The sequence below is a fragment of the Silene latifolia genome, chromosome 6, assembly GCF_048544455.1.
Source record: "Silene latifolia isolate original U9 population chromosome 6, ASM4854445v1, whole genome shotgun sequence".
Classification (NCBI taxonomy): Eukaryota; Viridiplantae; Streptophyta; class Magnoliopsida; order Caryophyllales; family Caryophyllaceae; genus Silene; species Silene latifolia.
In genome coordinates, this window is record NC_133531.1 from 5,052,583 (window position 1) to 5,080,424 (window position 27,842).

Genomic DNA, 27,842 nt, shown 5'->3' on the forward strand with positions numbered 1-27,842 from the left:
AAGAAAAAAAGAAATATATAAGTTAGAAAATGAAGAAAATAGAAATGAAATGACTAAATAAAAGTGAAAATGAAAAAAAGCAAGAATTTAAAAAAGGAATTAAAATGAGAACTAAATATAAAAAATGGCCGAAAATGTTGACGTCGCCTCGAAATGCGCGTTCCTGGATCAAGGAAGCCTGAAGCATGGTAAATTTCGCGGATTTACCAAAATAAAATCCCGTAGGAATAGGAAATTATTCGTTTATAGAATTAGGAAAGATCCAAACACGGAAATCACAGAAGTGATGCTAGGGAAAGCGCGCGCAAGAGCTGCGTCCCTTTGAAGAGGCGCGCAGTGCGCGCTTTGTTCCCAGCGGTCGGTTCGTGATTTTTGGAAACAGCAATTAGTATAAATAGAAGCGTCGATGAAGCTTTAAATCATACAAATCTTCCGTCTCTTCTTCGTTGATTCACATATAAAACTCCCCATAAATTTTCAAGAGAAAATTATCATCATGAATACCCTAGAAATTCGCTTGAAGGAATGGACTAACGAGTTTTCGAATATTGAGAAACATGACATGGGTGCTTACAACCTTGGGTCTCTGTTGAGTTTGAAGCTCATTAAGGTAGTAAAGCCGTTCTTGGATGCTTGTCTTGATTATTGGGATCCAAATTATCATGTTTTCGCGTTCCCGGGCGGTGATATTTGTCCTTTTAGGAGGAAATTCTGCTATTGGCGGGTGGGACCCTGAACATTTTCTGCCATCCCTTCCACTTCACAAGGGTATAAGAGCAAGTTTAGAGATTTGCTTGGACTTACTAGGCTTGAGGTAGATCGTCTTGTTACTTCGAAAGGCGTGCGGATGTTGGATTTTATGGATCGATTCATCACGGGGCCGACCCTCTTGTCTCTTATGTTGCTAGGAGGAGAGCATTCGGTTTGTTTGCTTCACGTTTACGTCTTTCGGGGACATGTTGATGAAGATTTGAGAGGTGATCCCCGCCTATTGGGTCTTGTTGAGCAAATGGAGGCTGCGCAGAGCCCGGCTTGCTTGTGTTTAGGGAGATTATCTTGGGTTTGGATAACGGGGAAATCTAATTGCGATCTTCCATTCTTGGGGAGTCCCGTCATCTTACAGGTAAAAGACACCTTTTTTTTTTCGTTTTTTCGTTTTTTCGTTTTTTTCTTCTTTTTTTTTTTTTTTTTTTTTTTTTTTTTTTTTTTTTTTTTTTGTTGGGTGTCTAATACCTGTTTTGGTAGGTTTGGCTTATGGAACGGCTCCGATTGCTCGAGCCCCCAGTTCATGCACTTTCCTATCATGCCCGTATGATTTCGATGAGGACGAGGTTGTACATGATGGACTTCACCCGGGTCTGTGACTATTGGAAGAACAAGCTGAAGAATGACGATGGCCCTTTGATCGGGTGGATTGTCGTGGTGGCATCTCAAGTCATCCTTTGGAGTGTCTTCTTTGGATCCTACTAGGTCCGTGCGCATCCCTGGATTGGAGTTTATGGTATGCATCTTTCCTGAGAGGTTGATGAGGCAAGTCGGGTTGAAGCAGATGATTCCTAGGCTTGACACCGTCCCATGACTGCCATGGCATTGACTACCGAGAGCCGAAGAGAGTGGGCTATGAAGTGGGCCCAAAGAAACATGTGGTTCTTGAGCTTCTCCTCCAATGCCTTGTGGGTGTCGGATTCTTATACGAGATGGAGGAAGGCCGCAACCGGAAGAGCGTGAAAGGCGAGGAAGCGTGAGCCGTTGACTACAAGGTGCGCGAAGGAGAGAAAGAGAAGGAGAAGCATCGACCGAAGGAAGGAGAAGAAGAAGCCGGCTTTCAAGTCATTCATCCTTCGAAGAAATCGAAGACTACTCTGTCTTGAGAGGTGGTGGTTGGCAAGAACGGAAGAGTGGGGGCCTCGAGAAAGACCGTTGGTGATTAGGTGCGAAGTGGTGCAAGAGCGCCGGCTCGAGGTCGTGACCGAAATATGACAAGAACGACAAGGGCAAGGGAAAGATGGAGGAATAGCCCAAGTCTTATTTATTATTTGATTATTATTATTATTGTTGTAATAAAAGGAGGGATTTTTAGAATCCTAGCCTAGTCTACTTTTATTATTTGCCGTATTATTATTACTAGAAATTGAATGAAATAAAAAGGTTAAGTGGTTATGAAACCGTTGTTATTTTCTTTAAGTTATTCTTGTCGAATTTCAAATGCAATGCAGATGTCCTTCTATTTACATTTTAAATAAAATGGTGGGTTGAATCCCGTGAAGGATTGCCTACGTATTCACTTAAAAAAGCAAAATCAAACCCTTGTGCGTAGTTCGAGTAAATGTAAAAGAATAATTGTTCGAAGCAAGAGCTTGTAATGAACATAGAAAATAAGCATGAGCTTTTGCTTACTCGGGAGGTGCGAATTTAGTTTGTTTGATGATATGAGGATGACAAGTTTGCCAAGATGCAAGAGCACGGTGACATTCGGATGGGCGGCCGTTTATTTAGTGCCGCAAGAGCGACACGTGGGCTTACGCGAGGCGCGTTTCTGTTCTATCCTAGGCATAGTACCGTTTCAGTTGGTCGAGATTTGTGGGGTTTGAAAACTCATTCCCATCTAGGTCTGTGATTCTAACCGCACCCCCCGGGAGTATTGATTTGACTAGATATGGTCCGACCCAGTTAGGTTTGAATTTTCCCCTTGGGTCGACAGGTAAAAGAGCTCTGACCGATTTGAGAACTAAATCTCCTTCTTTGATGTTTCTTGGCCTAACCCTTTTGTTGAAAGCTCGTTTGATACGTGCTTGATATGTTTGGACATTATGTAAGGCACGAAGCCTGCGTTCATCCAGGAGGATGAGTTCTTCATACCTATCCCTCTTCCAATCGGCTTCCGGGATTTGACTTTCGAGTAAAATACGCAAGGATGGTATTTCTAGCTCAATTGGTTGTACGGCTTCCATGCCGTAAGTCAAATAGAAAGGAGTGGCCCCGGTGGGCGTCCTGACGGATGTTCGATACCCCCACAAAGCGAAGGGTATTTTGCTTGGCCAATCTCTGTAATTGTCGGTCATTTTCTTGAGGATTGTGACGACATTCTTGTTAGCGCTTCTCTACCGCGCCGTTAGTCTGCGGTCTATAGGGCGATGAGTGATGGTGCTTGATCTTGTACTTGGCTAGCAATTGTTCGGTTTCGGCTTGGAAGTGGGACCCATTATCGCTGATGATCTCATGTGGGCAACCATATCGGCAGATGATGTTATTTTGTATGAATTTGGCTACATTTTTGGCCGTAAGAGCGGTGTAGGAAGCTGCTTCTACCCATTTGGTGAAGTAGTCAATTGCTACTAGGATGAAACAGTGACCTCCTGTTCTCTTTGGGGTTATTTTCCCAATTATGTCGATTCCCCACGCGGAGAATGGCAAAGATGATGTCATCGTATAAACTGACGAAGGAGGGACGTGTTGTACGTTCCGAAGATTTGTGATTGTGCGAGTGCCTCACATATTTGATGCAATCGGATTCCATTGTGGTCAATAGTACCCTAGACGTGTGATTTTCTTTGCCATCATAGGTCCACTCATATGAGGACCGCACTCTCCATCGTGGACTTCTTCCATCACCTTTCGTGCCTGTGAATGATCAAGGCAACGCAGGACTACACCAAGAGGTGTTCTTTTGTATAATTCTCCTTGCATGAGGACGTATTGTGAAGCTAGTAGGCGTATAGCTCGTTGTCCCCTCTTATCCATATCCGGTGGATAGGTACCATTGAGCTTGAAGTTCAGGATTGCTTGGAACCGGGGTTCTGTGCGATTTCTTCTTCGTCGGTAATTTGATGGACATAAGCGGCTCGACCGTCGTTCGATACACAAAGGCATTTCCATCATGTAATCGGTATACTTATCAAAGATGCAAGTTTCGCAAGAGCGTCTGCAAATTGATTTTCCTCTCGAGGTAGGTGCAAGTAGGTTACGTGATCAAAGAATTGAGCGACTTGGTCAATCCTAGCTTGATAGGGTGCTAGGCTTTCGCTTCGGATTTTCCAAGATCCCGTAACTTGGTTGATGATTAGTGACGAATCTCCATGCACTCGGAGGTTTTTGATGCCTAAGCTTATCTGCGCTTGTAGTCCGATTAAACAAGCCTCGTACTCTGTGGCGTTGTTTGTCACCTCGAAGTCGAGTTTGACGGCGATCGGTGTATGCTCACCTTCGGGAGAAATGAGCAACACTCCTATCCCAAATCCTCTTAGGTTTGATGCTCCATCAAAGTATAGGTCCCAGGAGTCTACATCTGTTTGAAGTATATCCTCGTCGGGAAATGACCAAGTATCTATGGCTTGTGCGTCGTTGATGGGATTTTCTGCGAAGAATTCGGCGACGGCGCGACCCTTTATTACTTTTAGTGGCACGTATTTGAGGTCAAATTCTGAGAGCATCATGGTCCATCTTGCTAGGCGTCCATTGAGGACGGGTTTCTCGAAGAGGTATTTGATTGGATCCATCTTGGAGAATATTTTGACGGAGTAGCTAAGCATGTAGTGGCGTAGCTTCTTTGTTGCCCACACAAGAGCGAGGCATGTCTTTTCGAGTTGTGAGTATTTGCACTCGTATTCCAAGAACTTCTTACTTAGGTAGTAAATAGCTCTTTCTTCACTTCCTACGGTTTGAGCTAGCATAGCACCCATGGCGATTTCGATTCTTGTGAGATACAAACCAAGAGGTTGATCGGTTGTGGTGGCATGAGCACTTTGGTGGTTTAGCTAATATCTCCTTGATTCGGTCGAACGCCTTTTGACAATCATCATCCCACATGGTGTGGTCTGTCTTCTTAAGTTTCTTGAAGATAGGCTCGCAAATCATCGTAAGTTTCGATATGAATCGACTTATGTATTGAACTTTTCCCGGGAATCCTCGACTTCTTTCTCTGTTTGAGGTTGTGGCATTTCAATCGAGCTTTGATTTTCGAGGATCTATTTCTATACCTCGTTGGCTAACGACGTATCCTAGGAGTTTGCAGATGTTACCCCAAATGTGCATTTCGAGGATTGAGTCTCATGTTGTACTTTCGTAGCCTTGCGAAGAACTTGCGAAGGTTCGCAATATGTCCCTCTCTCTCTTTGGATTTGATGATCATGTCATCTACATATACCTCAACTTCTTTGTGCATCATGTCATGTAAGAGTGTAGTTGCGGTGCGTTGGTATGTAGCTCCGGCGTTGATCAATCCGAACGGCATTCTTTGTATAGCAATAGGTTCCCCATTGGGTGACGAACGCGGTCTTGTGCATGTCTTCCATGGCCATTTTGATTTGGTTATAACCCGCATATCCATCCATGAAGGATAGTAATGCGTGGTCTGCAGTATTGTCTACCAATATGTCGATGTGGGGTAGAGGAAAGTCGTCTTTCGGACTTGCTTTGTTCAAATCTCTAAAGTCAACACAAACTCGGATTCTCCCATCCTTTTTGGGTACGGGTACTATGTTAGCCACCCAGTCAGAATACTCGGAAACTTTGATGAACCCGGCTTTGAATTGCTTATCAACTTCTTCCTTGATCTTTAGGGCCCATTCTGTTCTCATCCGTCGAAGCTTCTGTTTTACAGGCTTGAAACCTGGCTTAATCGAATTCTATGTTCGGCAATATCCCTGTCGATCCCTGGCATGTCTTTGTAGGACCAAGCGAAAACGTCTTTGAATTCATTTAGGAGGTCTATGAAGTCGGCCCGTTCGGTAGAGCTCAAGGTAGTCCCTATCCTAAGTTCTTTGGGTTCTAGTTCAGTTCCTATATTGATGGGTTCGGTGTCCTCAGTCTGGTCCCCCTTCCCTTTCTGTAGTATTTCTTTGGCTACGTAGGGAGGTATTTCGGTCAAGTCTGGGTTTTGGTCATCCTCGGTATCATCATAAACAGAATTGCACTCAAGATAACGCAAAGAGTAAGCGAGAACTGATTTATTCATATTAAGATTTGAGTAAAGTTGAAACAAAGAAGCCAACTGATCCATCGTCAGTGGCGGCAAAGGAACAGTAGTTGGGGCATTTCCCGAACTACTGTGACTACTTGAAAGTGAGCTAGGAGAAACGAAAGGAGTGGGGATGACGACAGGAGTAGACTCTCTAACGACTTCTCTAGACTCTGACTCTGACTCCGACTCCGACTCTGATTCGAATTCGTCGTCTTCTGGCTCTTCTTTGAACATCTCTCCTTCTCCAGTGGTGAGCTTGAAGAGTCTTCCTTGATTGTTGGTCCATTTGATTGATTTTCTCCATCCTTTCTGTTGCTTTGCATCGATTTCTGTGATTAATGCGGTGGGGTTGAAACGATCGTCTTGAAGTATTGTAGTAATGATCTCATCCTGCGCGGCCCTAACAAATCGGTCCTCTCCAAATAGGAGGCTAACAGCTTGTTCGTCTAAGCAAGGTGCTTGACGGGTTTTGACGGTAGGAACCGTTTCTGGAGGGATAAAGTAGCAATCGTGAAAGATCTCGATTCCGGCTAACTTCCTCTCGAGGTAATGCCAAGGTTCGGGAAATCCATGAAAGAGTTCCGAACTTCCTTCTTGAACGAAATACCCATTCAAGGTGGGGAGATATGGCCTCATTTGGACTCCTACATACTTGCGATTTTGGACTTGAGCAAGCATTTCGAGAACTTCTTCAGCTGTGGGTTTGTACCCTAGTCCAAGTGGTATTTTTGATGAGTTGCCTTTCTTGTATGGCGCGAAGGTGTTCTTCCGAATTGGGTTCAAAGGCATTCCAGGGAAGTATCCCTGATTTTTGAGTATGTGATTGACCACCAAGTTAGAGTAGGGATTGTAGTACAAGGGTGCCAACTCGCTTTCTATGACACTTACACTTTGGAAGCCCCCAAGTTCGTATATGGGATCCGCCAGGACTTCATTGATTTGATTGTTTCTCGATTATTGCCTTGATAGGCGACGAAGTGATTGTCACAACTTTGCCATTGAGTGGGATCTTGATCTTTTGGTGAAGGGTGGATGTTACTGCTTTGGAAGCATGAATCCAAGGCCTTCCCAGAAGTATGTTGAATGAAGCTTCGATGTCCACTATTTGGAAGTTGACCTTTCGCTCGATCGGTCCCGTAGCTATGGTTAAGCTAGCAAGTCCAACCACTTTTCGTCGTGTACCGTCATATGCGCGTACACCTTGACTTGTAGGGGTCCAATCCGACTCTTTCATGCCTAGTTTATATGCCATTTTGAGGGGTATGACGTTGACCGCGGAGCCATCATCTACCAAGGTCATTGGCACATTCTTCTTTAGACAGATGACAGTGATGTATAGAGCGAGGTTGTGACTAGCGCCAAAAGGTGGCAAGTCTTCGTCTGAGAAAGTAATAGGATTACTTAACTTCGGTGATTCTTGGAAGACCAAGTTGACTACATCTTCGGGAGTAGAGTTATGTGCTACATTCAATTTGGCCAAAGCTTGCGGTAAAGCTTGGCGATGCGGAAATGAGCTTGCCACTAGTTGCCGAGGTGAAAGATCGGCCTTGGTTCTTTGTAATTGCTTGAGCAAGTGGTCGGTGGGGTCGTCTTCGTTGTCATTTGGTGTGATGACATTGGTTGGACTGTTTTGAGTAGTACTTTGGTATGGACGGCCCGAGCGAGTTAGGTGATCCACATCTTGGTCTTCGCCATTTTGGACTATCTCTTTTACTAAGGAGTTTTCGATGAGATACTCGTCCTCATCGTCATCGGCCCAAACCCCATTAATTGCAGCTAGTTCTTTCATCCTCATGATGTCACTTTCTAGTCGTATGATTTGATCAACTAGTCTATCGACCAAGGTGACTACTTCTTGCATAGTGGCATTTTGAGAAAAGGTCAAGGGTATGCGTTCTTTAGGCGTTGCCTTGGGATCGCGTAAGATCATTACCATGTTTTCTAGTTCCCACACTTGTCTATCTACACTCCTTGCCCATGCGATGAAGTCGGAAATGGTAGGGGAGATGGTAGAGTAGAGTCTTTCTTTCTCAATTGCATGAATTTCATTTTCGGTGGGAGAAATGAGATGTGAGCAATCTAAGGTAGATTCGTCACTTGTAATCACTAGAACTCCAAGAGGATTCTGAGTGTTGTTGGGCTTACCTCCTGGTGGAATTGGGAGCCGACCATCTTCAATCATATCTTGAAGCACATGTTTCAATTTGTAGCATTTTTCTGTGTCGTGCCCCTTGCCCCTATGGTATTCACAGTAAGAGTTTTCATCCCAGAATTTGGACTTCCTTTCGGGTTCGGGAGTAGGTCCAATGGGTTGGAGTTTGCCTTGCTTCATTAGCCTTTTCAGAGCATTGGAGTACGTGTCCCCAAGGTTTGTGAACTTCCTTGGTGGGCTAGTTTTCTTGGATGGCTCGAGAAGGTTAACTTCGTCGGTCTTGCTAGTAGAGCCGTATGAACGACTTGTGGACCCTTGATATCCTCGACCTACCGTTTTGGACAAGAGCCCTTTGCGGATGTCATCTTCAATTCGTGTCCCCAACACGGTTAAATCTCTGAAAGTCTTGATGTTTTGGTATCTCAAATGGTTGGCATATATGGGCTTGAGATTGTCCACGAACTTCTCCACAAGAGTGGCCTCATCTGGACGTTCTACTAGTTGAGTACTAGTCTTCCTCCACCTACTTAGGAAGTCGGTGAATCCTTCTTTGTCATTTTGGGTAAGAACCTCTAGAGTGCGCATGTTGACTTGGATCTCGGCATTATCCGCGTATTGTTTCGAGAACCCAATGGCGGCGTCCTCCCAAGTAGCGACCTTTTTGTGATCTAAAGTGTAGAACCATTGCTTTGGGATGGTGTCAAGAGATGAAGGAAAGATCCTTAAGAACATCTCGGGTTTGATGCCTTTGATAGACATGTAGTCCTTGAAGGCGCGGATGTGGTTCAAAGGGTTCTCATGTCCTTTAAACTTAGGGATATCCGTCATGCTAAAGTTAGTGGGCAGTTTGGAATTGACGGCTTCATACTTACGATTGTTCTCCCTGTAAATGTCATCCCCCTTAAGGTACATCAATTGCTCCTCTAGGTATTGGAGTCTTTTCTCTTTGCAGAGTTGTCCCCATGAGAGGATTCTCATCTTTGGACTCGTCATCGGAAAAACCTAGTACTTCACTTTTAATGGGAGGTAGCTTTCCCTCTACATCAAAGATGCGGCCTTCGATAAGCTCAAGGCGGTCATAGGTTTGTTCTTGAGTGAGTTGCATTTGGGTTATCGCGGCCAGGATTCGATCATTACTCTCTTGAATTTTTGAAGGTTTGTATCATCACTTGACCCAGGCATCTTGGGAACTGGATAAGAGGCCGCGACGAATCAAAACACGATCGACCATTCTATCACATTTGCTAAAAGAGGAAAAGTTTTGACTCGTGAAGTGGGTGTGTGCCACTTGTGTTGAGTGAGTTTTTGAAGAAAGACAAGGTCTTTGAAAATGTGTGTCCTAGCCAACTGTAGTGTAGTTGTAGGAGTGGACTCGAAGTGAGGTTTGAAATGGGCTTGTGGCCCGAATTTTGACTTGACAAACGGACAGAGTTTTGACCGGACTTTGTACTAATTAAAGGCCCTATTTTCGAAATTCTTGATTGAAAACGGGTTTTGATTTTTTTGAAAATTCGTCATGATTTGTTTTGAAATGGTGATCACATAAGGTTTTGCATATTTATACAAGCATTATAACGGGATGCTGAGTGCATTTAGAAAGGTTTTGGTTTAAAGGGTGGGTTGCCATACCGAACCATCAAACCCGAAGTCTGTGGAGAGGCTCGTGCCAAACAAGAGTAAGGCCGATTCCTAGTCCATTTCCTCAAGTAGTGAAGGCCCTTGATACAAACAAGAGTAAGCATCATGGTATGGATGACGTCAATCGCTATCCATCCTTAGGCCCAAATAAGAATTAGGACCGTTTAGACGGGACGATTAGTCAAATGGGTTGGGTTGGGCCTAGGAAGGCCGATTAAAACGGTCTAGGAAGACCGAGTTATGAAAACCGACAATTGTCTTGTACAAACTTGTTCCCTAACCTTGTTCAAGTTTCACCCTAGCTACACGTAAGTGTATATCCCAATGAGTCGCCAAAGCGTGGAGACGGGCCGCCCACGGGGCGCTTGGGACGGGGAGCTCGGAAACAACAAGCGTTTGCATTTTGTAAGGAGTCGCCACCAATTTTTATGGGAAATTGGAACCGTTCGAATACCTCGTGTCATGTCAAGACACAAAGTAGTGACATGAACACTAAGCAATCGTTACCCTTAGCATTCTATGTCTAGAATGACTCTCGTGGATGCCAATGAACACGGGTGCTCACGGAGATCTGGAGTAAGGGGTGAGGGTACGTATTAGGAAGCTCTTTTGATCGAACACCTAATCCCGCCCGCCTCGATAGCGGCCTCTACTAATGATTAGGGAGTTTATTCGTACTTGATATATCGTCGGCTATATGCATGCAATGCAACATCCATAAATTAATCCTAACATGTGATAATTAGACTAAGTCGGTGAACAATTAGTTTATCATGCAATTGGGTCGAAGTAGGATTTAATGCTCAAATTACATGTGAAAACATACAAATGATAAATGGAATACAATAATTATGAATTACAATAATGAAAATTACAACAATTACAACGGATAGGCGATTTATGTCGAAAATACCTTTAAAACGGATAATTTGATAAAAAGGAATAAAAGAATAAAAGAAATTAAATAACGAATTGAAATTAGCGATATTACGAATATTAGTTGATTAATACGTAAACTAATTAAACTACGTCAAGGCGAGAAAAGGAGTTGAGGTAAATCACTGGAACAAAGCGCAGAGACATCTGCGCCCTTTGGAAGAAGCGCAGCGATTCGCGTCCTGTTCAAGGGTGAGTTCAGGTGAAGCCGGGAATCGCAAACCGTTAATGTTGATTGTTAATTTTAAGGATTGATTAAATTATTTGACTCGGATGAAAGTGATTAATGGATTATTTACATATGATTAAAGTCATAAAAACAGTAAAACATGAATGAGACGGAAATAAACGGATTAATTATGTGAAGGGTCGATGTTAATGAATGAGATTAATTAAACTAAACAAATTAATTAGACTAAACATGATGAATGATGAATTAACAACGAATATGGACGCAAATATATCAATGACGAATCTCAGAAACTCAATATGAACAAATTGAATCTCTAAAATCCGGGTTTGAATTTAATGACGAAAACCCGTAAATATTGATTATTTAGGATTTAAGTCGGAACAATTAAACATGTGAATGAATTATATACGACATACATGTGAATTATATGCTAATATGATGAAGAAATACAGAACAAAAGAAAATAAATAATTTTGACACGAATTACAGAGGACGAAGGAAGAAGAAAGGAAGCGAGGCTCGGCAACCTCACGAAGAGCGCGCAAAGCAGTGCTGCGCTCCTTCAAGAGGCGCAGCGATTCTTTGCGTCCTTTCTCTTCGTCTGTCTACTGGAAATCCGCAAAAACAGAGTTTTAAAGCACGGTTTTAGAAATCGGTTTTAATGGTGTATTCGACATAAATCTTACAATGGTGATACGATAAAGTAAAATACAATAAATAAAAGGAGAGATTTACACCCTCAGACTTACATGTTGACGGAACGAGAAGAACTAAGAAAATCGATTAGTGATGCTCGACGCGAATGCAAGGAAAGAGTGCCCTCGTAAGAGGAAAACGATTTAACAAGTTGATTAATTAGATTGATTGTTGTGTAGTGGTCAAATTGGTCGGTCATGCAACGGAGAGGCTGGTACCCGGAAAGATCCGAGCTTACGTGGTCGAAGGTTCAAGCACGTAGGCGCCAATTAGTAAGAACAAAGTCTAGAATGCAAAGGGAGAAGAGAAGGGCGGACACTCGCGTGAGAAATATGAGGAACGAAAGCTCCTATTTATACTAATCACACGGAGGAATAGGGTTTCGGAGACTCTTTGGAAGTGAATCTCGGAAAGATATAAAAAAGATACGTAAATCATGCAAAGAAGGGCGGGGGAAGGCGCAGCGACCACTGCGTCTCTTGGAAGAGGCGCGATTTCTTGCGTCTATTCCCAGGAGGTTTCCTCTGTTTAAGAAAGATTGATTTCCGTGTTTAAGTTATGGTAGGACGGATTTAATTCGATTATCTTTTGAATATTACGGGATATTATTTGCCAAAAGATAAAATTTGAGAAATATGGAATAGAAATATCCAGGAACATTCGAACATTCGACTCGGGATTTACTTGGTTATCGAGAAAATGGAGACGGTTTTTGACCCGGACTCGAATGTACTCTAATTATCGCCAAAACGACCGTATCGGCACGTAGATGACAACTAAGAGGTTGACATTAATTTTTGAGCAATCACTTGACGATAATCTTACGAACTGTCACTAATCGTTCCGCGAATCAAACATGCGGCCCAATCATCACCGGGTGGCTTGCGAGGGGTGCAGAAACGAGGTGTCTACAGTTGTTTCGACATCTTCTTAGCTTTTTGGGTGGGTTTTTGTTTTGTGTTTTTAAGGGATTTGATTAACTTTTAGTATCTTTCCCCACAGACGGCGCCAATTGTTCCGGGTGTAATTCCAGAGCAAGTATTGTTACCACCCGTGGCTTGTAGAATAATGTCTTGAGCTGAACCGTTCTTGCCTTTATCGTTCCTCTCGGCCTCTCCTGCAACAATGAACAGGCGAGGGCTTGGCTTTGTGCCAAGCGTACTCACTCCGACGCTCAAGTCAGTAAACTTAAAGGATTAAGTTGTGTTACTTGGCTAGGTATGTATTGTAGAGAGATAAGGAAGATATTACCAGATGAATAGTGTATTTAGGTTAAGTTGTGGATCCTTTCCTCAATGAGGGTTGAGGAGTATTTATAGACTTTCACCTTTTGTCACGTAGTGGCCAAGTGGCCAAGTGGCTAGCAGGTGGAAAGACTGTTCTACCCTCGACCGATGGACCTATGGCAGGCCGGCCGAGGGGTCTTGGATATGAGTACGCGGATATGTGTCCCGGCTGGCTAGTTGCCTGGCCGAGACCCTGGAGACAGGCCGGTGGGTTTCATCGGCTAGGCTGTCTAAGTTGTTGACTTTGCTGTGGATATCTTTGACCTTGCGCAATATGTTGACTCGGTCAGCGGGTGCAGAATATGCCCTATCACTTATAAACTAATATTTTAATTTATTTATTTTAAAATTGATACAATGTAAGTAAATATATTGAAAAACAATAAGTAATTTTAAAAATAATGAGCACAAACGAGCCTTAATATGCTCGAGCTCGGCTCGGTTTTGGCCCAATTTACTTCGAGCCCGAGCTCGAGCTCAGTTTGATCGATCTCGAGCAGAGCTTTGACCGAGCCGATTCCGAGGGCTTGTCGAGCATGCTCAGTTCACTTACAACCCTAATCACTCACGCAAACTAAATTACGATCCATTTTTACTCTTATTTCCATTTTAATTATTTTGAACCCATTTATACACTCTCATACAAACCATCATAAGTGATGGCCTTGATCATTTCTCACCTTCGCTATCCACAAAAACCTCACCCCTTAGCTTCTCAACCACTTCTATTTATGAAGTAACAAATTATAAAATAATAAACTTAATAAACTTGAAAAAAAGGGAAAAGAAATAAATCAAAAGTCCTATAAATATATGGTTCACCAACCAAGTATTTCTACCCAGTAAAAAAAAAACCAACCAAGTATTTCTTTCCCCCAAATCTTTATCTTTCTTATTTTCTTCATCTTTCATTTCCTGGGTTTTCTTAAAATCTTCATAGTTCATTTTCTAGGTGATGGGGCATATTCTGCACCGTTGACCAAGTCAACACACTGAGCAAGGTCAGAGACATCCACAGCAAAGTCAACATATCAGACAGCCTAGCCGACGCAATCCATCGGCTGTCACCGGGGTCCCACGGCACCTAGCCAGCCGGGACACATATCCGCGTACTCATATCCAAGACCCGTCGGCCGGCCTGCCATAGGTCCATCGGCCGAGGGTAGAACGGTCTTTCCACCTGCTTGGCCACTTGGCCACTACGTGACAAAAGGTGAAAGTCTATAAATACTCCTCAACCTTCATTGAGGAAAGGATCCCACAACTTAACCTAAATACACTATTCATCTGGTAATATCTTCCTTATCTCTCTACAATACATACCTAGCCAAGTAACACAACTTAATCCTTTAAGTTTACTGATTTGAGCGTCGGAGTGAGTACGCTTGGCACAAAGCCAAGCCCTCAGTTCGTTCATTGTTGCAGGAGAGGCCGAAAGGAACGATAGAAACAAGAAGGATTCAACTCAAGACATTATTCTACAAGCCACGGGTGGTAACAATACTTGCTCTGGAATTACACCCGGAACAATTGGCGCCGTCTGTGGGGAAGACACTAGAAGCTAGTCACATTCATTCCCAAACAAAAAAAAACAACAACAAAAACCCACCCAAAAAAGCTAAGAAAATGTCGAAACAACAAGACGCAGTCGTGACCGACGAAACCGCGTTCTACCAAGATGATGCTTTCAACAACTCTGGAGTCGTGCAGCCCTCCACCGACGGAGTAATCCAACCAGAGTTCGGGATGCCAATAATACCCGACACGCCGCTGCCAGCCAACCAGGTCACCCTCATGGGGCATGTGGTCGACGTAGCGAAACTGAAAATGCTCCTGGACCTAATCGATGTCGCCCGCTCACACCGTCACGCCGACAAGAGCGGCGGAAACCGTCCAGAGACCGGGGCCCTAAACGTGACTCGAGAAATTTGAACGGAGCACTAGGAGAAGCCGACCCGGTCAAGACGCCGGGGGAGCCCAAATTGGGCGCGGTAGACCTAAGTCCTTCCCGCACTCGTGGGAGGACAGCGTCCCCGCCGCACGAACGAGGCTTACCCCAAAGGAACCAGAGGAGTCCGACTCAGCAGAGTTGGAGAAGAAGTCCGAGTCGAAGAAGTAGCCCCTCCCGCTACGGGGGGAGGAGCCAGGTTAGGGATGCGAGGAGCCGATCGCCGCGTGTCGTTCGACACGTGGTCGCGACCCCTCAACGCCTACGTCCTAGAAGTCCGGTGCCAACTAAGCTCAAGTTGCCACCCATATCATATAAAGGAGATAGTGATCCGGCCACCACGCCGAGGCTTTCGAATCTTACATGTCGGTATGGGAACGACTGATGAGGTGCGGTGCGAGTTTTCCCAACAACTTTGCATGGGATGGCTCGAGAGCTGGTACAAAGGGCTTCCGACGGCTCGGTGTACTATTACGCCGACCCGAAGGACGCTTTCCTAGCCCAAGTATTCCGCAACAAGAGAAGAGCGTAGAGACATCGACCTCCCGACTATCGACGGGAGGGAGGCGAGTCTCTCCGGAGCTATGTGAAGAGGTTTGATGGAAAGGTCCAGCAGATTCGAGAAATTAATCCCGAGCTGGCGGCCTTGCGGCGATGAAGGGCCTCCCAAGGGGAGCCTTAAAAATGAGCTCATCAAGAGCGGAGGCACAGGCCCGGACGCCGCCGGGAAGTTGGCCGACCAAGCCATCAAGGTGGAGGACTATCACAAGACACAGGTAGATCCCGGCGAGGCCGAGCACTCGAAAAAGAAGAAGAGTCGCCGGGAGGACAGCCAGGACGAAAGACGCCGTGACAACAACGGGTCGCGGTCCGATGAAAGACGCCGTGAGAATAATAGGTCACGGTCGGACAGATCCGACCGGAAACAGGACTCGGCGGGCGCCGGGTGGAATTCAGGAACGTACCACCAGAGGCGGTATAGTGATAAAACCCCTCTCGTCGTATCAGCCGCCGAGGTCTTCGCCCTGAGCAAAAACGAGGGCCAGAAGTGGGAGAGACCCCCAAGCCAAAAAGTGACGGTGACACGAGCCGATCGTGAGTACCACGGCCACACCGGCCATTTAACCAACGACCGCCGCCATCGAAGAATGCCATAGAGGAACTGATCCGGAAGGGAAGCCTCGGCAAGTACGTTGCAAAAGGCCAAAAGACTGACGCCGGCAGTTCAGATAAGAAGTCCGTCTTCGAGCGGATAGGAGTGATTCATGTTGTCATCGGGGGCAACGAAAACGGAGGGTCCGCTCATGGGCACAAACGACACCTGAACGAGCTATATCAGGCCATCAACTTTGTGCCCAACTCAGGGATCCCCTCTGCAAATATCCCCGATATGACTATTGGAAGAAAGGACTACGAAGGGGTCATCGCTCCTCACAGCGACCCGCTTGTAGTCAATTTGGACATATCCAACCACCTAGTCAAGAGGTGCCTGATCGACACAGGCGCATACATGAACATCATGTTCAAGGAGTGCTTCCTCGGCCTCGGCCTAAAAATAAAAGACTTAAGCCCCTGCACCAACCCACTATACAGCTTCTCTGGGGCCGGCCTGGTACCACTGGGATCAATCAGACTCCCGGTGACTTTCGGCGAAAAGACGGCGGCCAAGAACATCCTAGCTGAATTTGTGGTCATCGACGGCTCGTCCGCATACAACGTTCTCATAGGCCGGGTCACCCTGAGCGAGGCTGACACGGTGATGTCCATCCGGGCCCTAACACTGATGTACGTCTCGGACCGGGGGGAAGCGCATAAGCTCGTCTCCAAAAACGAGAAGGATGAGGTGATCAACATCCAGATAGCTGCCCGAGGATGCAACATGCAATCCCTCAAAGAGGCAAAGAAGTCCGAAAAAGGAAAAAGTCCATCCTTACAGCAGGAGGGCGACCTCATGGAGACAACTAGTGGCTGACTGGGAAGGTGTGCCTGTGATGAGCCATTAGGGGGTTGGTAATCTCGTAAAAATCGATGTAGCGGCGGAGGTGTCCAAAATAGCTGTGGACACCCCGACGCATGTTTTTTCTTACCTAATGAAAAATCATCCAAACCTTCCATCAGTGTAAATTTTTCCCATCAGTTATCTATCAAGAAACAGACGCCGGCTCACACTGTCACACCGACAAGAGCGGCAGTCGCTATGAAGAAATACATTGTCGCAGTCACCCCAAGTAGTAGACGCCACGGCGATCACCCCAAGAGGTAGACGCCGTCGCAGTCACTCCAAGTGGTAGACGCCACGTAACACGCTATCAAGAAACTGACGCCGGCTCACACTGTCACACCGACAAGAGCGGCAGTCGCTATGAAGAAATACATCGCCGTCGCAGTCACCCCAAGTAGTAGACGCCACGGCAGTCACCCCAAGAGGTAGACGCCGTCGCAGTCACTCCAAGTGGTAGACGCCACGTAACACGCTATCAAGAAAAGTACGCCGCCGACATCGTCACACCGACAAGAGCGGCTAGCCGCTATGAAGAAATACAACGCCGTCGCAGTCACCCCAAGTAGTAGACGCCACGGCAGTCACCCCAAGAGGTAGACGCCGTCGCAGTCACTCCAAGTGGTAGACCCCACGTAACACGCTATCAAGAAACGTACGCGGCTCACACCGTCACACCGACAAGAGCGGCAAGCCGCTATGAAGAAATACAATACTGTCGCAGTCACCCCAAGTAGTAGACGCCACAGATCACCCCAAGAGGTAGACGCCGTCGCAGCTCACTCCAAGTGGTAGACGCCACGTAACACGCTATCAAGAACGTACGCGGCTCACACTGTCCACACCGACAAGAGCGGCGATCGCTATGAAGAAATACTGGCGTCGTCTTGATCACCCCAAGTAGTAGACGCCACGGCGGACACCCCAAGAGGTAGACGCGTCGCAGTCACTCCAAGTGGTAGACGCCACGTAACACGCTATCAAGAAACGAACGCCGGCTCACACTGTCACACCGACAAGAGCGGCAGTCGCTATGAAGAAAACAATGTCGCTGTCGTTAGATCACCCCAGTAGTAGACGCCACGGCAGTCACCCCAAGAGGTAGACGCCGTCGCAGTCACTCCAAGTGGTAGACGCCACGTAACACGCTATCAAGAAACAGACGCCGGCTCACACTGTCACACCGACAAGAGCGGCAGTCAGTATCAAGAAATAGACGCCGGCTCACACTGTCATACCGACAAGAGCGGCAGTCAGTAACATGGAGCACTCGCCGGCTGACACCGTCACACCGGCAAGAATGGCAATCACACTCAGGAAATAAACACCTCGACGGTCACGACCAGCGCAGTTGATACTCGCAAAGCGATCAAAACGCCTCAGAAGCGTTGCACAGCTGAGGAACGCACTCTAAGACTGCCTCGACCAGGCTAAGGCGGAAGCAGAGGAGGCGCCCAGTTAATAACATAAAAAAAAAAAAAAAAATCAGACAAGGATGAGAAAAGACCTCGGCCAAGCCGGAGGCAGAGGAAACGAGCTCTTATTAAATATGTTTCAGCAAATTACAAAGAATACAGACAATGGCCGTCCCCATTGGGATGAGCCAAAACACAACCTGCCAAAGTTGTACAAACTACAAGGAAAGAAAAGCAAAAGTTACAAGTATATCATTTGAAGCGCCAAAAGATGGCAGAGAGGAAGGGTTTAGTATTTGGCCCCTGAACGGCTGAAACAGATCTGCTGTAAACTTGTTCTCATCAAGCAGCACATAGTAGTGTGTGAAGAGATAAGACAATCCGAGACGCCAGGTGAGCCTGGTGACCGCCGCCCGTCTCCCTATGACTGTTGCCGCTTGCCATCATCAGCGGTAGCCGCATCTTCTTCAAGGGGCAACCCAGCAGCTTTCCTAGCAGCCTCGGCCTTGGCCTCGGCATCATCAGCTGCCCTCATCCTCTCGGCTTCCACCTTGGCCGCCTTAGCCTTCTCAGCAAGAGCTGCTTTCTCCGCGGCCGCCTCCTTCTCCATCTTCGCCTTCACCGCCTCCTTGGCCTTCTCCGCCACGGCTTTCTCCTTAGCCTCGAGCTTATCATCAAGCAGCTCGTCAAATTGGCCCCACGGAAAGGAACCATCGAGAGGGAAAAGCTCCCCGATCACTTCCCTAGCAGCTTCTTCGGCCAAATCCCGGAATTCAGCGCACAGTTTGGGGAGCATGACGGTTTGGAGCATCTCAATGTCCTCCTCCTTTTGCTTGATGATGGCCTCTTTGCCCCGAATCACCTCCGCCTGAGCCTTAAACAGGCCCCTGGATTCGTCCCTCTGCTGGAGATAGAGGTCGGCACGCCTCTGAACAAGGTTACATTTCTCCAGCAGCTTCGCAGCTTCGGCTGCCGCAGCCTCGGCCTTGGCTCTCTCAGCAAGGACCTCCTTTTCAGCGTCCTCCTTGAGTTTTCTCTCAGCCAAGAGCGCCTTCTCAGCATCTCCCCTAAGCCTCTGCTCATTAAGGAGATCCAGCTTCGCCGACGCAGCCACCTGCTTAGTGGCATTACGCTCAAAAACAGCTTGAGCAACGGCCTTCTCCTGCTCCATGAGACGAGCACCGGTAACCACGTTCCACCTCGCCAGCTCCTTAATCAGCTTCGTACCTTCCTCTATAAGCTGGGAGACGGAAGCCTTCTGGGATGAGGGGACGGTGGTGACACTTTGACCACCAGCCTGCAGCTGCAGCTGAGAGAGGGAAGCCTTCTGGGATGAAGAGTTGACAGTGACGCCCTGATCACCGACCTGCGCAGAGATCCCCTCCACTTGCTGCCCAATGAGAGCGAAAGCCGGCAGCGGTTGATCTACAAAAATTTAATAAAGGCATCAGCATCAACATATTTCGACTAAATTTGAGCCACAGGATAGATAGGTACCATGTTTGGCCTTCTTGACCGGAGGAGGCACTTCCTTGCCAGTGGTAGAAGCTGTCCCTTTCCTCTTACGGATAAGGGGAGATCCCTCGCATCGAGTCCCCCTCATCGGGAATATCAACAATCTCCACCTTCTTAAGGGAGGGGATGGGAGTTGGAGCGGTGTCGACGCCGTTGCCGCTGAAGACTTTGTTTTCCGCGTCCGACGCACTACGCCGCTAACAACCCTCGCCTGCGCCTCCTCCTTGCTCAAGACCTTCAGCCGCTGTTCCATAAGATCATTCGGCGACGTCCTGCGGTCATAGGGCTAGAGCCTTGGGATGCAAGTTAGCAACGGTTTTATCTTTGTGCGGCCCCATTCTCGAAGGATATCCTCGAATAGGTCCGGTCCAAAGTGGTGCAAAAGAAACAAAGCAAGAGTCAAGTAGAGGAAATAAATCGAGGTTCGAAAAGCAGGAGCATTGAGAGCGGTGATGGGCCTCACACCGACCCCACTCACCCCGTGTTAGGGCCGGTATGAGGCCGACATAGCAAAGCGGCTCATCCTGAAGAATGATCTGCGTCGGGGGAATCCATTTTTTCGGCATCCCACTCTTGTCCACCTCAAAGAGCCTCATTGTCAGCCTCTCATCCTCTTTGAGAGCGACCCTGCTGGCATCCATTTTAAGATGCTTCCGAGTGACCCATCTGTCATGCTCCGCCCTAGTCTCACACCGCAAATTAACCTGGTGCTGGAAGGAGCGGGGCAGCGGATAGTCATCCGGCACTTTAACGTACACCCACCGACCTTGCCAGTCCTTGCAAGAAGAAAGTTTGTCAACAGAGACATAACCCTGCTCCGTTTGCACACTGTACCATCCGACGCGGCCAGAGATTGATGGTTTAAGATGATGAAGTCGGCGGAATAAATTCACCGTCGGAGCCTCTCCCTTAAAGAGACAAAGCCAGACAAAACCGATTATGGTTCTCATAGCCAGCGGGTGCAGTTGGGCAACGGCAACGTTCATGGCTCTAATTATGGCCATAACGTACCCATTCAGCGGAAACCGGAGCCCATACTCCAAATGCCGCATGTATACGCCAGTATAGCCCGGCGGAGGACAACATACGGCCTGACCCTCCTCAGGGATAACAATTTTGTATCCCCTACCAAAGAAAAAATGGTCCTCGAAAAGTTTCCCGCCGGAACAACTGGCAAGCTTATGGGACCAAGCACGGTCAAGACGAACCTTACAGGCATCGCCGTGATCCATGACGAACTGTCTCCCCTCATTAGGACGAGAACTTTCCGCATCATCACCTAAAGAATCATCATCTTCCCATTCATCCAGAATTTGAGGATCAACTTCGGGAGAAGGAGACCTAGGGCCCCCCGACGCAGGGGTACTAGTCCCGGCATCAGCAGAAGACATGTTCACAACAATTATTAACGAAATAAGAGATGAAAAAGTTCGTTTGTTTACCTTAAAAGAAAAAAAAACACTCGCCGGATCAAAGACTCTGAAGATTGGAAGAAAAGGAAGCCCTTGAAAGTTTAGAAAGATGAAGATTTTGGAAAAATTTGAGAAAACAAATTTGGTGGCCAAAATCACGGAAAAACTGCCCTATTTATAGGGAAAAAGCCCACGAAGAAGGACCAATCAGATCACAGCCCATGAAGCGACAGCCAATCAGCGAGCAGACACGTGTCGAGCATGCAACCACGGAATGTCAATCGTCGCCACAGTTAAACGTCAATCAATGCAACAGTGACCAAGCGTCTTCAACACGCCCATTCACATCTCTTCGACTATTCATCTTCCTCAACAAATTCCTAGGTATCTAGTCTCCGCCGACCACCTGATCAACCAAGCTAGGAAGCACCGGCCGGGGGCAATCAAAATCAACCGGCACTCTCAGCCCTGGTCTCGGCCAGCGTCATGTTTCTTTTCCACATCGGATGCCCTTTACGCATCCATGTGGAGGGGGGATATGGTATATGGTACGGCCTAACAAGAGCCACGCCGATGCACAAGAAGAAGCCGATACAGAAAAATTTGTGAAAATTACTCGTGCAGAATATATGCTCAGCATACATCGGAGCCCATACCACGGCATAGACTACGCTGGGGGCAAATTGATGGGGCATATTCTGCACCGTTGACCAAGTCAACACACTGAGCAAGGTCAGAGACATCCACAGCAAAGTCAACATATCGGATGACCCTAGCCGACGCAATCCATCGGCTGTCTGGGTCCCGGACTGGCACCTAGCCAGCCGGGACACATATCCGCGTACTCATATCCAAGACCCGTCGGCCGGCCTGCCATAGGTCCATCGGCCGAGGGTAGAACGGTCTTTCCACCTGCTAGCCACTTGGCCACTACGTGACAAAAGGTGAAAGTCTATAAATACTCCTCAACCTTCATTGAGGAAAGGATCCCACAACTTAACCTAAATACACTATTCATCTGGTAATATCTTCCTTATCTCTCTACAATACATACCTAGCCAAGTAACACAACTTAATCCTTTAAGTTTACTGACTTGAGCGTCGGAGTGAGTACGCTTGGCACAAAGCCAAGCCCTCAGTTCGTTCATTGTTGCAGGAGAGGCCGAAAGGAACGATAGAAGCAAGAAGGATTCAACTCAAGACATTATTCTACAAGCCACGGGTGGTAACAATACTTGCTCTGGAATTACACCCGGAACACTAGGTTTCCAAGATTTCAGTTTTTGCAAATTTGTTAAGTCTCTGATTTTGTTGTCGATTTCAAAGTAGGTCAAAATATATAAAAATTGAGTTCGTTTTGTAAACAATTAAAAAATAAAACATTTTTTTATATGCTCATTTAATATACAGTATCCTTTCACGTCACTTTCTTCTACCACCCTAATTATCTTTTTCATTGTAGTTATTCCTTCCTACACTTTTTTTTTTTTTAAATTCGCAAATAACTAAAAAATGGAGAAGTCTACGGTACACATTGAATGGGGGGTAGAGGGAATTACGACTTTTACAGACACTACTAGAGTTGTTTGCGATAAGGATAAGGATAAGCAAATAATATATATCCTTTCATCTAGTCATCAACTAGACCTTTTTGGTGATAATGATGATGATGATTATCATACCTTATTGGGCAAAAAAATGGTGATTAAAGTCACTTTTTTTGATTTCACAACTTTTAACGGAACAATCTGTCGTGTTCACAAGGTTGCTGATTTGTCATTGATCCGTGTTCAACTAACTGATAATCAGTTTATAACCCATCCTATCCCTCTTGTTCATCCTGCATTATTTTCAAAAGATCTATTATATCCGAGACAAGATATATATGCAATTCATCATCCTCAAATGATAAGGATAGATAGATCACGAGAGCAACTTTTTTTCCAACAAACTGTTGGTCACATTGTGTAAGTAATCTTATTTGTAATGAAACTTTTTTCATAAATTCTGATTTAAAGCAAAAAAAAAAAAAAAAAATTGATAAAACAATTTTAATTTAATCTTATTTCCAAACAAAAAGTGTTTTTCTTTTGTTGTACATTATTTTGAAAAAAATTTAACTATGTTTTTTGACTTTGAGGAATGGGTGTGATATAAAATACTAACACTTTTTTTGTACAAAAAAAAATACTTATAGTATAACCTTATTGATAAAACAATTTTAATTTAATCTTTATTATTACTGTTCAGGGAGCTTAAGTACCCTGCTGTGGGTCAACCGAAGAGAGTACATTTTCAAATGGATTTGGTTATGAGCAGTTCATCGGGAGGTCCAATTTTTGATCAACGCACTAATAATTCATTAGGATTGATCTGTGGAAAAATGATGGGAACAACGAGTGATGGAGTAGATTATACATTAAGACGCTATGTTGTTTCTCTTCAAACAATTAGGAATTTCCTTAGAACAACTGTGGTTTCCGTTTAGTAGATGTTAATTTGCTAGTTAAAGAGTAATTTGTAAAATTAATTATAATTATTAATTATTACTTTTTTTTTTGAGTAAAAGATCAATTTCATTAATAGTAATAATAATATGTCATACAAGAATTGCAACAAAAATTAAAATTAATTGAATACAAATTAGTAAAACACAAGCAAGACAAACTCTTCCTAAAACTAAGATAGTTATTAGATAAAAGCGCTTCTGCACACCACCCTCTAAAATACCGCTGTTTCTTCATACAGCCAACTGCGAGGGGATCCATAGAACCTATAATAAAGTTTTGAAAGAGATGAATCTTGTCCGATCTCACAAATCGTAAGCAATAATCCAATATCCGTTGCAGCACCATATGACTACATATAAGACCATTGATCTTCCACATAATTCTTGAACCTCTCAAATAGAGGGATGAATCTCACACAAGATGAGGACCAAACTCACACAAAGGCGAGGACAAATCTCCAATAAAGGAGAGGCAAGAGTTATTTGCATATAATTAATAATTAATAGATATTTAGTAAGAAAAACGGAAAAATTGGGGCTTACCTCCACCAAAATTGGTAGACGGTAGCCCCTAATTGATGAACTTGAAGATCAGGGTTAGGGTTTTTAGAGAGAGATTTTTTGAAAATTTGTTTGTTTGATTACTAACAACTATTATTAATTATTACTTGTATTAGGTTTAGTTTTGATTTTTTGGCAGCTAAGTTATAATTAGGGAGTATTGTTATTGGCTTGTGTTGCCTTTTGATTTCACAGAGATTTTCAAAATCTCTCTTTATTATGGCATATAATAATGGCAATAATTACTCTTCCGTGTTATTGTTTATTTATTTATGTACATCAATTCATTTACTCCGTATTATTTAATAAGTTTTTCCTCTACGCAAATTCTAGAATAAGACACTTTTACGTTATAAAACCGTTCATTTTTTTAAAAAGTTTACTTATTTAGTATTAATAAATGAGTTAGTTTTTTTTTTTTTATTTAATGAGGCCGTCTCACGGTGTGCTCTCACACAAGAGTTAGTGCTTCCTTTATATTCTTCTCAAAAAGTAATTAAATTTTTCCTAAAATTTTCAATTACAAATATTAAAACGTATATTAAACCAGGAATAATTTTGTTTTTGTAATTTATTTGTTTGTATTTGCCTTTTTTTAATCAAATTAATTCATTTTTTATAAATTGTTTTAATTAGTATTTTTTTTTTGCAATTGTAATTAGGGTTGATTGATTCCGATGATTAATGAGATTGCAAATAATGATAATGATGTCATTCATACATAGTAAAGATGTATCGTTGTTACTTATGAGCATAACCAAAAAAACACAATTGCTTAGTAAGAAATTGGAGTTAAGATAAGATAAGGACTCGAACTTTACAATTTTTTTCCGTTAAGGACCTCAACGATTATTTTTTTCCGTTAATGACCTTAACACTAACACCGTTATGTTTTTAACATTAAAATAAATTTTAATAATCAATATATTTTATGAAATATTTCTATACTTTTAAAAGGCAAAATATTTTATGAAAACAAATTTTAACAACCAATATATTTTACAAAAATACTTATATATTTTAACAAACAAAAATAAATAAAACAAGAGCAACACACATAACATACCCATTAAGGAACTCACACTACATGTTAACTATTCACAAGTTTTCGTCTTTCCATTGAAGGGTGTTTTACAACAATAGCGACTTCAGTGCATTGTTAGGATACCATAAGGTCGTGAGTGAAAAACTCCTTTGCAAAAATAGTTGAATTGTCTTTTGACATTTTTTACCCATTTAGGCTTATGATGCAACCATAATACCAGTAAGAAAACTAATTAGTGAAGGTTGTGTCTTCACAAATTAAATAATATGGGTTGTCGAACATTGTTTCAACATAAAATAAACAATAGAATGAAATATCATATCACAAAAATCGGTTGGATGGCAAGACAAAGTTAACTAATTGAGCACCTAGGGGCTAGGTTCACACTTCACGCATTAAGCTACGACTTGGGAACCAGTGGAGGTACTTGGATAGTTTGATTTGTGAAGCAAGATGGAGCTTAATCTTCTGTAGTCTGCCCATTTTGGGGTGTTTTTGCTATGTTACAAAGATTAATGGGTATGCATGTTGCACTTGTTTGATTAATTTTGATCGTTAAAATATATAAGTATTTTCATAAAACATATTGATTGTTAAAATCTGTTTAGATAAAATATACAAGTATTATATATTTGTTAAAATCTGTTTAGATAAAATATACAAGTATTAGTTAAAATCTGTTTAGATAAAATATATTGGTGGTTAAAATCTGTTTTAATCTTAGAAACATAACGGAAACTTAACGGTGTTAGTGTTAAGGTCCTTAACGGAAAAAATAATCGTTGGAGTTCTTAATGGAAAAAAATTGCAAAGTTCGGATCCTTATCTTACCCTTAACTCCAATTTTTTATTAAGCAATTGTGTTTTTTTGGTTATGCTCATAAGTAACAACGGTACATCTTTAGTAGATGCATAATCTAGCCAACTCATTAGAAAACTTTCTTTTCAGCTAAAAAAACAAAAACCAAGCCAATGAAACTTGTTTATTTGTGATATAGATTAGGTAACCATGTTCTTAAATTAAAGAACTCACACATGATTAGCTCTCTTGACAAATACTCCATCCGCTTCATATTATAATTTATAAGTCGTTTTAGAAAAAAAAAACCAAAAATTTACATTAGTCCATGTACTTGTATTACATAAATTCCGACCGTGTTATAGCTCTTGACTCCAATGAAACTTGTTTTAGAGCAACTCCAATGGCAAGCTACGAGGTCTTGTAGCTTGCCTTGACACATCGTTTTTCCAAGCAACACGGCTTTTAAGCTACAACGTCCTCCAATGGTAAACTACAACAAATCTAGCTTAAAAGGGCCCACATAACAAATAAATATCATAATTTAATTTAATTTATTTTTTTCTTAAATACTAATTTGTTCCAAGCATGTAGCTTGACAAAGCTACCCCTGCTTACAAGTAGGGGCGTATTTCGATGCTTCAATGGTGAGCATACCGCTTGAATATTTAGAATAATTGCAAGCAGGTTCCTAAATGCAACCATTGGAGTTGTATAGCCTTTAACTTATAGCTTGGGTAGCCATGACCTTAAATTAAAGAACTTGCACGTGATTAGCTGTCTAGACGAATACTCCATCCGCTTCGTATTATAATTTATAAGTCGTTTTTTGCAAAATGAATCAAGATTTTTACATTATTTTCATTACATTTTCAACACACCACTAAATAGGAAAAAAGATGAACTTTTAACTTTTAAATTGGCTGCAATAATATTGGTTTTATAAAGTTTTACAATGTAAAACTTCCTGTGATTTGGTTACTACGCAATGATTTACCCACTTTCACCATCACTGCCGTACTAACCTACTCCAACCACCAAAGCCACCACCACCTTTCGTCTTAATCATCATCCACCACCGTCATTAAAACCTCACCGACCTGATCGCCGTTTTCCGACCACAACAATCGTCTCCATACTCACCAAAGACATTTAACCCCGACCACCCAACCTCCAGACAAAACTCGGGCCCTACACCTAACCACCGATCATCAACTAAAACCACCACATGAACAACCCGCTAATTACATCTCATCTCCAACAATTTTCCGGGAGAATATTTTAGGGTTCGATTTTACGGTACCGTGGGGGTGCCGTAAAACCGAACCCTAAAACCTTTTCCGGTGACCCCACGATTTCGCCGCCAGAAACCAAACCATTAGACACCCTATGAAGGGAATGACGAACCCTTTTTAGGACTGGATTTGATATAGAGTTGGTGGTCGTCGGAGTGAATGAGTCATACTGAGGTTGTCGGGGATCCTTACCATCATGGCGGTATACGGCGGCTTTAAAATGGTGGCTACAAAATTGAGTTGGATAAGGGATGGGAGAGAAATTGAGTTGCGAAAGAAACGGAACAAGAATTCCGTATATGTGTGGCTAACTGGCTATGAAATACTGTTAAATAAATTAATCATGGCATAGTGGGCCAGCAGTGTAGCATAAATTTAGGGCCTTAGGGACACTTCCGTAAATTTACACTGCCTTAACAAACGCCCCAGGGGCCTTCGATATCATTTGCCTATATTCAAAGGTCATGGGTGTAAGACCATCCCC

The 27,842-nt window shown here is 43.9% G+C and overlaps 1 long non-coding RNA gene across 1 annotated transcript; it reads left to right on the forward strand.

The window, feature by feature from the left end:
* Positions 1 to 13,697: 13,697 nt before the first annotated feature.
* Positions 13,698 to 23,717, forward strand: LOC141658492 (uncharacterized). Its single transcript, XR_012549279.1, has 3 exons — positions 13,698 to 13,812; positions 22,414 to 23,116; positions 23,400 to 23,717. It is a non-coding gene; the product is annotated as an uncharacterized LOC141658492 (long non-coding RNA).
* The last annotated feature ends 4,125 nt before the right edge of the window (positions 23,718 to 27,842 follow it).